Source organism: Otolemur garnettii, unplaced genomic scaffold (genome assembly GCF_000181295.1).
Source record: "Otolemur garnettii isolate 467f Iridium unplaced genomic scaffold, OtoGar3 scaffold00125, whole genome shotgun sequence".
In the NCBI taxonomy this organism is placed as follows: Eukaryota; Metazoa; Chordata; class Mammalia; order Primates; family Galagidae; genus Otolemur; species Otolemur garnettii.
This window is the reverse complement of record NW_003852520.1, coordinates 1,555,203-1,566,227: the sequence shown is the minus strand read 5'-3', so window position 1 is coordinate 1,566,227 and position 11,025 is coordinate 1,555,203.

Genomic DNA, 11,025 nt, shown 5'->3' with positions numbered 1-11,025 from the left:
CTCCTCCCCTCTCCCTCTCACCCCTCCCTTCCTTTTGTCTCAGAAACCTTCCCCCCCCAACCTCTCGGGGCTCTTTTCCACTCTCCAACTCTTATCAGGGTATTTTTCCAAGTAAGTATTTCCCTTTCCGAGAGGAATTCTGTTGCTCACTGTTAAAACAGCCTCCCCCGCCTTATACACGTGAAGCCCTGGTTTCTACGTCGGAGCAGCATCCAGTGTTGGCACAGACAGCAGGAGATTTTGTGCATTTCAGAGTCTGGTAAACCTAACTTCTACCAGAAATAGAACAGTGGAGCCACGGGGAGGAGCGCTGAGGAGGGAAGGAGCTGACAAGTGGTTTTCCATATTAGCTCACACGGGGTGGGCGGCGCACTGCTGATCTGAGTCCGCAGATTGTCACCGCGGGGCTTCCAGAGCCCAGTTACATAACCCAGCAGCCCCTCTCGCCTAAAGGATTGTATTTTGCTGCCAACTGTGACCATGCAGAATGAGCTTTTGATACATTTCTTTTAAATTGCACTGAATAATCCCAGGGTTTTGCATGTTTCAGCCCTCCCCTCTTAATTGAGGGATTGCCACACACAAGATGACATCACGAATTCCTTAGTTTCATTAGAAACAGCCACTACTCCAATCCACTTAGGTTAAGTTGGGAGCATTGCTTTTCTAAAGAAATACGTTTATCTGGGAGCCACAGAAATTTTCTAAATATAGGGTAGCTTCCTGAAACAGTAGGAGCTAGGGCCTTCGGGATATTTTATTTAGGTAATATGATCGAATTTGATGTCTTTGAAATTGACAAGTAAATATAAGTTATGGAAAAGCTGACTGTCATTTTTAACGGAAACATTTCACAGAGCTCTTAGGGTTTCACATCATTACATGTTCCTGGGCTCAGCTGGTAATTGGGTATGTAAACTGTTTTATGCAATTAAGAAAAGTATAATTTTAACATAATTTGGGGTTTGGGGGTGTGATTATCATTCAAATATTGAGGCGTGATCATTACAGATAAACACTGTTAGAATTAATTCATCTAGGCCTGTGTTTCCATGATCCAACTCCTCTTCCATCCTTTCCTGACCCCTGCTTGGTCATTCCTTCTGATTACATTTTCGTAACAGTTTCTTAGTAAGACATTCCTTCTGATTACATTTTTGTAACAGTTTCTTAGTAAGACATTCAGTTCCTGCAGTCTCCCTACAAGGCAACACCGCTGCTGAAGAGTGATCTGCAGGACCCAAATGATCTCTACAGTCAGTACTTCCAAGTAGTTTGCCCCAGGTAGACATTAAAAGACCGCCCTCCTTAGCAAATGCCCAGTTTATGGTGGCCTTTCCGAGATAATAATATAAATGACCTGCCAGATCAATTTTTTTCTGTACCTGTTTGACCACTGCATGGAAGAGCAGGTAATAAGAGTTTGACACAGAGGAAACAGGAATGACTGTTTTCTTGACAAGGCTGCTGAGAACTTCAATCGTCTGACTTCCATGCCTGTGAGTCTCTTCATGCACCCTCACCCCTACCAGCTTTAGAGAAGTCAGGCTCTCTGGGAAGACTGCAGAACAGTAGGAGCCAATCTAACCAATGCAAGTTCAAAAAAGTAAGGTGACATTGGGATGTGTATAATGTGCTTTTGAGAAATAGACCATGGATTTATTTTTAGGGCAGTGGAGTATTCAAAAGGCAATATGACACCTGACAATACCTGCAAAGAAAATATGCTGATTTTAATAGGAAGATTGTCCAGAAGCCTGAAGGCCAGTTGCAAGGCACTGTGTGCTGTTTACATGTGGATTTTATTCCATTAGACAGTCACTTTACACAGGTAGCAAGAGGATCACAAGTGGGTAAGATAGTTCTTTCCCTCAAGAAGCATCCCCATGGAGGACGGGAAGGACAGTAGCAGCAAAATGAGCCTGACTGCCATTGGCTGAGTGTCCCCCACGTGCTGGACGCCCCACCTGCATCATCGTTCATCATCATCATGATAATCACAAAAGTAAGATGAGAAAACTGGGACAGAGAGGTTAAACAATATGCCAAAGCCAAAAGAAAGACAAAGAATAGTGAAACCAAGATTCAAATTCCAAGAGCCTGACACCGGAGTTCCCACCTGCAAGCATTCCACCCTATTGCACCATTGTCCTGACGCTAAAACAGAAATGAGCTCTCTGACCAGGAGCAGAGAACCAGTGAGCTGAGAGAGCTAAGAGAAATTTTGAAAAGCTTAGAATACCATGATAAATGATACAGATGGCAATGCTTAAAGATTTCTTTCATCACCACATTCTTCTCTTATAAATGTCTATTCTGCACTTTATTCTTGCTCTTCAAACTCCTGACATCTCTGCTATTCTCTTCAGCTGCTGAGACTCTTATCATTTTGCTCCAACTCTTCCAAGATTCCATCAACCAGGATGCCTCAGGTGTCTCCGTGAGCTCCGCCTGTGCTTGTGCTCTGATGGGTGAACTCTCCGCACTCTTATCTAGGACGGGGTCCCAGGCTTTCTCACCTGTCTAAGGACACAAATGACACTGCTTCAACAAACGTCCCTTCTCTTCTGGGCCATCATTCATCATTCCCACCACCATCAAATATGCTGTAACATCTCCTGTCTTATTAAAAACACACCTCTCTTTACCACCTTGGCCCCTTAAGATACCTCCCTATTTCAGTTTCTCATGACAGCAAAGTTCTTCTGAGCTAAAATCTATCTTGACTCTGCCCGTACTTACTTCGCTCCTCCTTCTCTGTGCAACGCTCACCAGTCAGGCTTCACCCTCTCTGCCCCACAACCTGGAAAACCGCACTCATCAACCTCCCCACCGTCCCGTGGTCAAACCCACACATGAGTTACCCAACACAGGTGGTGATTCCCTCCTTGAAATCCTCTGTTGACTCAGTTGGCAGTGACCCCTTCACCTTCACTGACCAGTCTCCTGGGCTGATCCTCTTTATCCTCCCACTTCTGACCATTGGAGCCACAAGCTTTGTTCTTCTCTGCCTTTTCTCATTGCCCTGGTGGTCTCATCCTGTCCTGTGGTTTCAAACGCTGTTTATATGGTGACAGCTTCCAAATTTGTGTCTCTGCTCAGATGCAGCCTGAATTCCAGAATCATACATCCAGCTGTTTATACTCAACACCTGCACTCAGATCCCTGACACGCCTCTGAAAGGTAAGTCCTAAAGCATGTTTCCCCTCATTCCAAACGCCTGGCTCTCTTCCACCATTCTGTTGCTAGTGATTTCATTACTCCAGTTGCTGAGGTCAGAATAGTTGAAGTCTTTTCTAATCATTATTATATATTTTTAGAGACAGGGTCTCCCTGTGTCACCCAGGCTGGAGTGCAGTGGCATCATCATAGATCACTATAACCTCAAATTCCTGGTCTCAAGCAATCCTCCTGCCTCAGCCTCTCAAGCAGCTGGGATTACAGGCATGTGCCACCATGGCTGGCTCATGTTTGTATTTTGCCATAGAGATGAAGTCTCTCTAGGTTTCCCAGGCTGGTCTGGAACTCATGGCCTCAAGTGTTCCTTCCACCTCGCTCCCCCCAAAATGCTGGGACTATAAGTGTGAGCTCTTACACCACCCACCCCAAATCATGTTTGACTCCTCTCTTTTCATTAAGCAAATCCTGTTAATACTAGCTGCGAGGCATAGTAGGCGAGGGTCCAGCTTGTCTATACCCTCGTTTCTCCTGCTCTTGTTCAAATCACCATCATCTCTCACCTTCATCATTTCATCTGATCTCAGTGTTTTCACCTTTGCCCTTCTACAGTCATCCTTCTCCAGTCAGAAGCCAGCAATCCTTTTAAAATCTAAATCAGATCCTAATACTCCCTTGTTCAAATCCTTCCAATAACTTCTTGTCTCATTCAGAACAAAATACAAAGTTCTTAGGATGGATGACACGGCACAGCTTGACTGGAGGTGGTTGGGCACCACCCACTCACCCACTTCAAGCTCCCCTTCTGTTACTTGCCCCTCACTCATGTGTTCCAGGCTCATAGGCCCCCTCATTCCCTGAACACAACAAGCACCCTCCTTCTGCAAGGCCTTTGCCCTTGCTATTCATTTCTTGAGCCTCGAAAGCTCCCCTTCCCATCAAGTCTTTACTCAGATTTCATCTTCAACCCTCAAAACCTTATCCAAAATGTAAAAAATAAAATAAGGACCACCCTTGTTATTTTCTGTTACCTACTCTAGTTTGAGTCTTAAAACATATCACCAAGTGAAAGATGGATGGATGGATATCAAGGAAGGAAGGAAGGAAGGAAGGATGGAGGGATGGATGGATGGATGGATGAATGGATGAATGGTTGGAAAGATATATAAAGAGAAAGACCCTCAACAAATAATTAATGAAAAAGAATTTGTTGAAGTTGTCTGAGTCAGGTGAGAACTTGATGGTGTTTCATAAACATGCCATGGCAGCAGTGTGCCAACTGTTTGGGTGGACGAGAAGCTGGAATCAGGAAGACCAGTTGAGAAGCATCTGCAACTCAGACCTGTTAAGCCAAAATAGTTGATGTGACTATGGAAAAACTACCCAGAAGTCGGCCTGTTCTGTAGTTGGCTTAAGTCACTTCCCCATGCCCACAGCATCCTCTTTGCCCTATTAATGTACTTCCTGTATAAAAAAGTCAGTGACTTCAAATCTGAAGTACTAACAGATCACAAGACATCTGTCAAAACATAGCTGGCCCCACTTTATCTCTTCGGTCATATCCCCCATTTCTCCCCAAGTTCAAACCTCTGCCTGTTGTCAGGATACCTCACTGCACTGCAGCGTGACCAGAGTTTACTCATGGTTGGGTCCCTAGCACCTACTAGCATGAAGCAGTGACTTTTTGTCTTCATACGTGCTGGAACTTTCACCTGGGTGCCCTCTACCTTTCTCCCATCACAACATATAAAAATTTTAGTCAATCAGATGGTGTCTAATTTGAATCAAACCTCCTCTCTGAAAACTTATCTGTCTGTATCAACTCATCTTTGAATGCACTATATTTATAATTCCCACCTCCCATTTTAGCATCATCCATAACACACTGGTCTTGCTCAGTGATTATCTTGTGGTGTTATTCTTACCTTCATAACTTGATCACTTTCTTTCAGACACCTTCCTTGACTTCCAAGACCAAAACCTCCTGCACCCTTGCTTGCCATTATATGGCATTTATTATCATGTAATCAAAATATTACAACTGCCTTTTAAAAAGATCTCAATTCCACACTAATTATAAGCTAACTAAGAGCACAAGTTGGGTCTTTTTCAAACTTATAACCCAAACATTTGAAATAGCACGCAGCATATAAAAACAAAGAATAACGATAGCGACTGACTAAATGAATAAAGCTTCCAAGACAACAGATTATGTCTGATATGAAGCCTACTGCACTTTGCACTCAAATCCTTTATATCTAAGCTACCCATTTTTTTCATTTCTAAAATATATTTACTATTTTAGAATTCAGTGGCTTCTTCTTATAACTGTGATAACAAATGCTTTCATGAGTTTTTCTTTTCTTTTCTTTTCTTTATTTTTTTTTTTGAGACAGAGTCTCACTTTGTCTCCCTGGATAGAGCACTGTGATATCACAGCTCACAGCAACCTCAAACTCTTGGGCTTAAGTGATTCTGTTGCTTCAGCCTCCCAAGTAGCTGGGACTACAGGCACCTGCCACAACACTCGGCTATTTTTTAGTTGCAGTTGTCATTATTGTTTGTCAGGCCTGGGCTGGATTCAAACGTGCCAGCTCCAGTATATGTGGCCGGCACCCTTAGCCATTGAGCTGTAGGCCCTGCGTCTCATGGGGTTTTCTTAAAGATATACTTTCTCATCTACCATTTTTATTCAGTCAACACACATTTATTAAATATCTGCACTCAGCCAAAAGTATGAGATAGGAAGATGATAAGGCAGGGTGTCTGTTCTCAAAGCGTAGGCAAGATAAAGCGTGTATACAACTATTTACAAGACAATAAATTGCTGTAAGACTCCAAAAGATGGAAAAAGTCATTATGGCTGATATAATTACAAAGCTTCAAAAGATCCAAACAGGATCCCTTGAAAGATAAATAGAACCACAATAGGTGACCATTAGGATCATTTAAGGTACAAATACCACCTTAGGAAAAGACACAGCACTGGCTTGGAATTTTAAGTGTTTGACTTAAAATCTTTAACCACTACTTGGCACCATCCCTTTCAAGGAGCAAAATCCCCATCCAACTGCTCAATTATCCTCACATTTTATGTTTGAAGACAATGCCTGTCCTTCCCTCCTCCTTCCTCTTCTCCCTCACCTTCCTCCTTCCCTCTCTCCCCCCTCCACATGCACAAACACACAGTGTCCCTCCACTTGAATTGGAAAAACTGTCACTCAAAAAATTTGAGAGAAAAACGTTTCCCCAATCCTATTCTTACCTCTCAATATTAGTTTATTTCTAGTGAAAGGTTTTGGTGGGTGAATTACTCTGATAATTGCTTAAATTTGTCACTTTACACCTATAGTCAAAGCCTCCCCCCAGACTCACTCCCTGACAACTTCTGTAAGTAGAATGACCTCTGGGGAGGTATTAATCATGCCCATTTTATTTTATTTTATTTTTATTAAATCATAGCTGTGTGCAACAATGCAATCATGGGGTACAGTGTGGTATTTTGATATACAATTTGAGATATTTTCAGCAAACTGGTTAACACAGCCTTCATGTCATTTTCTTAGTTGTTATGTCAAGACATCTATATTCTACTTTTAGAAAGATTCACTTAGGGCAGCACTATGGCTCAAAGGAGTAAGGCGCCAGCCCCATATGCCGGAGGTGGCGGGTTCAAACCCAGCCCTGGCCAAAAACTGCAAAAAAAGAAAGATTCACTTGTACCCTTGTAAGATAAACCATAGAGGTGATCCCTCCAATCACCCTCCTTCCACCCATCCACCCCCCTCCCCTCCCCTCTCCCCCTATTCTTAGGCTATAATTAGGTTATAGCTTTCATATGAAAGCTATAGAATTAGTTTCATAATAGGGCTGTGTACATTGGATACTTTTTCTTCAAATCCTCTTCTTTGCTAAGAACATTTTCCAGCTCCATCCATGTAAACATGAAGGAGGTAAAGTCTCCATCTTTCTTTATGGCTGCATAGTATTCCATGGTGTACATATACCACAATTTATTGATCCATTCGTGAGTCAATGGGCACTTGAGCTTCTTCCATGACCTGGCAGTTATGAATTGGGCTGCAATAAACATTCTGATACAAATATCTTTGTTGTACTGTGGTTTTTGGTCTTCTGGATATATACCTAATAAAGGAATTGCAGGATCAAAGGGCAGTTCTATTTTTAGTTCTCTAAGTGTTCTCCAGACGTCTTTCCAAAAGGAATGTATTAGTTTGCATTCCCACCAGCAGTGTAGAAGTGTTCCCTTTTCTCTACATCCACGCCAGCATCTCTGGTTTTGGGCTTTTGTGATATGGGCTAATCTTACGTCATGCCCATTTTATTCCAGAGATTTCAACTATGCTATAGTCTAAAATTCCAAGATTTGATTTTCAACCATGTTTCCTATTTTATGGGCAAAGTTCCCAAGGTCTTCAGTGGGGGCGAGTTTCAGGATCAATGAAAGGCCTTTTTAAAATTTAATTTCCAAATAAATTAAGGTTTTTAAAGTCAATTTATTTATATTCATTTATTTTTGAGACAGAGTCTCACTCTGTCATCATGGGTAGAGTGCTGTGGCATCGTAGCTCACAGCAAGCTCAAATTCTTGGGCTCAAGCAATCCTCCTGCCTCAATCTCCTAAGTAGCTGAGACTATAGGTGCCCGCCCCCACAATGCTCTGCTCTATTTTTTAGTAGATACAGAATCTCAGGCTGGTTTCAAATGCTTGGGCTCAAGCAATGCACTAGCCTCAGTCTTCCAGAGTGCTGGGATTATAGGCGTGAGCCATCATGTCTGGCCTTTCCAAGTTGATTTAAGTCTGGACCAGCCAAACATTGGTTACACAGAGAAAAATCTTAGCTTGGTTACTGAAATCATTTATAATTTTTAGATTGATTCCGATGGAAACACAGAGATATTAGTTAATGCAAACAAAAATATAGACGCCTGATTTAAAAAAAAAGAAAGAAAAACAAGATGTAAGAAGGAATAAGCCCTAGTAAAAGAAAATAATACAAGTAAACAAGGCTAACAGCAATGTCTCTGCACCCTGCCTCAACAACTTTCATGTTCTGAATATTCATTTCTTCAGATGACAGAGTCATCATTCAACATTTCTTCAGATGACAGAGTCAGACCATTGCTGCATCTCACAACGTCCTACCTTCCCCTTTCCTCCCCTGACCCGTCCCCTAAAAACCAGCCTCATGGTGGCTCTGTGCACCAGCAAGGTCCCTGGCACCACTATAGGTTTACAGTACAAACCCTTTTATTGATGGGGAGCTGAGAAAGGCTCACAGAAGTTCCCTGGTTAGCTCTGTCCTCACTCTCACAGCACCTTCTCCACACAGGGCCAGGAGCAGACCCGGGTAGGCTCCGTGGGAGCCAAGACTGCCTTGTCAGAGGGCCTTGAAGCAGCTTTTAGATCTGGGCTCTCCCTCCCTGTGTGGCCTTGGGAATGGTACAAAATCGCAAGTTTCCTTACAAGTAAAACCTAGACAACATTTACCTTATAGGACTCTCATATAGATTACAAGAACTTTGCTTAAAAGTCAAAGAGATATCCTTGCATCCAAGAAGCAGTAACTATTAGATAACCTTAATAGCCTCAGTGGTGAATCGTCCTTCCTCGTCTTAAGTATTTCTCCCGTTTCCTGCGATAAAGAACAATATCAAGGGGTCTTTCTTCTCCAGGTCACAGTACCTCTTCTGGGTTGTTCCTACTCTGTCCTTTCATTCTGTCAAAAATGACCTATCCTGGCAGGGTGCAGTGGCTCACACCTGTAATCCCAGCACTCTGGAAGGCCAAGGGAGGAGGAGCCCTTGAGCTTCAGAGTTGGAGACCAGCCTGAGCAAGAGTGAGACCCTATCTCTACTAAAGATAGAAAAACTAGCCAAAAACCACATTGTGGTGGGCACCTGTAGTCCCAGCTACTTGGGAGGCTGAAACAGGAGGTGTTCTTGAGCCCAAGAGTTTGAGGTTGCTGTGAGCTAGACAGATGCCATGGTACTCTAGCCTGGGCAACAAAGTAAGACTGTCTCAAACAAAAAAAACCGACCTATCCTCATACTCCTAGCTAATCTGATCTCACCGTGGGAGTTAACTTCCTTTTCTCCTTTGCATTTTATCTTTAGTATTTATTATTTGCATAACAAATATATATTTAATAATACATAAACACCTAGATTTGTTTAGCCCTGCTGGCTCACAAGCACCAGGGTAGCCAGCTCTCATTTGTCCCCCTCTTGTTCCCATGAGACACATGGGTGTGGCTGTTCTTCATATTACAAAAAGAAATTGAGGGTCCAAGTGACAAAGGGATTTGTCCATGGCCCTGCCCAGAGGGAAAGAGCCAGAGTTGGGGTGTACAGCCTCGGCCTTGAGATCCTTGCTCTGCTCCAAGACCCACTACTTCATTCCACTTGCCAGGTGACAGCTTTGCCCCAGGCGCTGCTCCACAGTGGGGACTCTCCAGGAGGCAAAACAATGCCTCTGCCCTCGGGGGCTTCCATTTTAATTACAACAGGTTTATGGAAAATGAATTGTTCCATAATAAACACAATGATTTGTAACTCCAGGAGATTATAACAGCCAGGGAGGAAACAACAAAGCAGGGCAAGGGCCCGGGTGCTGTGGTTCCCGGTGTAATCCCAGCCCTCTAGGAGGCCGAGGCAGGAGGATTGCCTGAGCCCAGGAGTTTGAGACCAGCCTGAGCAAAAGCCAGACTCCAATCTCTACTGAGATTGAGCAAAAGCCAGACTTCCATCTCTACTAAAAATAGAGCCTGGCCTTGTGGCAGGCGCCTGTAGTCCCAGCTAGTTGGATTGCTGAGGCAAGAGGATCACTTGAGCCCAAGAGTTTGAGGTTGCTGTGAGGTATGATGCCACAGCACTCTAGCGTGGGTGACAGGAGTGAGACTCTTGTCTCAAAACAAAACAAAACAAAAGGCAGGGTTAGGGGATAAAAAGAGAGAGGACTGGAGTGAAAGGGAAGGCTCTTGTAGATAGGCGGGTCAGAGGGGACATGTCTTGAGCCAAGACCTGAATAAATTGAGGGAGTAAGTCCTTCGAATTTCTATAAAAGGAGAATTCCAGGAAGAGGCAGCAAGAGCAAAGGCCCGAGCAGGCGCACGCTTGGTGGGTTTAAAGAACAGTGTGTCCTTACACCCGCATGTCGCTGCTTGTCGTTGCGTGTTGCTGGAAAGAAGCATCAGTGGTCCAGTGACTGAGCTGGGCGCGGCCGCTCCCAGGGCCACGGTCTCCTGCGCTCTGGGTCTCCCCAGTGGGCTGCAGCGCTACTCAACTTGGAAGCCTCGTCTCGGAGCGTCTCAGCGACCCACGCTGCGCAGAACCCTGGAAAATGTGCCACACCTGCTTCTGCCGGAAAGAGGAAGTGGGAGTTGGCCTGGTGCTGGCGGCGGGTGGGGGACACCCTGGGGACACAGGAACGCTGCAGGCCGGCCAGCTCCGCCAATCCTGGGTTTTGTCATCTGAAACTACTCGTGGCCCCAGTTTCCTGTCTGGCTCGCTGGTGTTTTCCACGATTTAACCCTGGTAGCTGGTTCCAAGTTTTGCTGACCTTCGCAGCGCTCTCGTTTGGGGAAACGGCCCCAGCGAGCGGCAGGCAGGGACAGGCGCTGTGATGATGCTTCCCTCCGTCCGGGCGAGGAGGAGATTTCCACTGCCCTGAATAAAGCGCCAAGGTGCCGGCCTCCCCTGCGGCCCGGAGCAGAAATTGGGCTGGGGTTGTGACACCCATGCTCTGAGCTCTTCCTGCGGGAATGTGCCCAGAGGTGATACAGCTGCAGGCAGGTGGGAGACGTTGCAAAAGGAAGAGGCTCGTTT